General features: G+C 66.3%; 1 protein-coding gene across 1 annotated transcript in view; it reads left to right on the forward strand.

The window, feature by feature from the left end:
- Positions 1 to 698, forward strand: part of LOC113981498 (maestro heat-like repeat-containing protein family member 1) — a gene marked incomplete at its 3' end in the record, with an annotated part of 4466 nt that overhangs the window by 1851 nt on the left and 1917 nt on the right. The window lies entirely within an intron of this gene.

Consider the following 698-nt stretch of genomic DNA (forward strand, 5'->3'; position numbering starts at 1 on the left):
ATCCCGGATCCCTTCCCATCCCGTCCATCCCCCCAGATCCATCCCGGATAAATCCCGGATCCCTTCCCGTCCCGTCCATCCCCCCAGATAAATCCCGGATCCCTTCCCGTCCCGTCCATCCCCCGGATCCATCTCGGATCCCTTCCCGTCCCGTCCATTCACCCGGATCCATCTCGGATCCCGTCCCGTCCATTCCCCCGGATCCCTTCCCGTCCCGTCCATTCCCCCGGATCCATCCCGGATCCCTTCCCGCTGCTCCTCCGGACCCCCCGCTCCGGCTCCGAGCGCGTCCCGTCCCGCCCGCCCCATCCCCGCTCCGTGCCTGACGTAGCGCCCCAGGAATGGGATGACTCAAGTCCTTTTTTTCCTCCGGCTCCCGCATCCAGGAGAGCGAAACCCAACTCCCGGCTCAGCCCGGAGCAGCTCCGGTTACAGAAAAGCGGTGCCAGCGCTGCCGGGCTCCAGGAGCCGCCGCTGGAATTCCCAGCTGCTTCCAGCAGCCCCTTCCCGGGCTCCCGGCCCGGCTGGAGCACGGCCTGGAATCCGCCGAGGCTCTTGGAGCGCGGCTGGATCCGGGAGGGGAGAAAAGAGCGGCTGTGCCTGGGCTGGAGCCCGAGGGGAGGAGGAAAAAGGGTTTGGAGAGGATCCCGAGATCCACAGGGATGAGGGGACAGAGCTCAGGGAATGTTTGATCCACA

The sequence above is a fragment of the Neopelma chrysocephalum genome, unplaced genomic scaffold (genome assembly GCF_003984885.1).
Source record: "Neopelma chrysocephalum unplaced genomic scaffold, ASM398488v2 Primary Assembly neopelma1_96597, whole genome shotgun sequence".
Classification (NCBI taxonomy): Eukaryota; Metazoa; Chordata; class Aves; order Passeriformes; family Pipridae; genus Neopelma; species Neopelma chrysocephalum.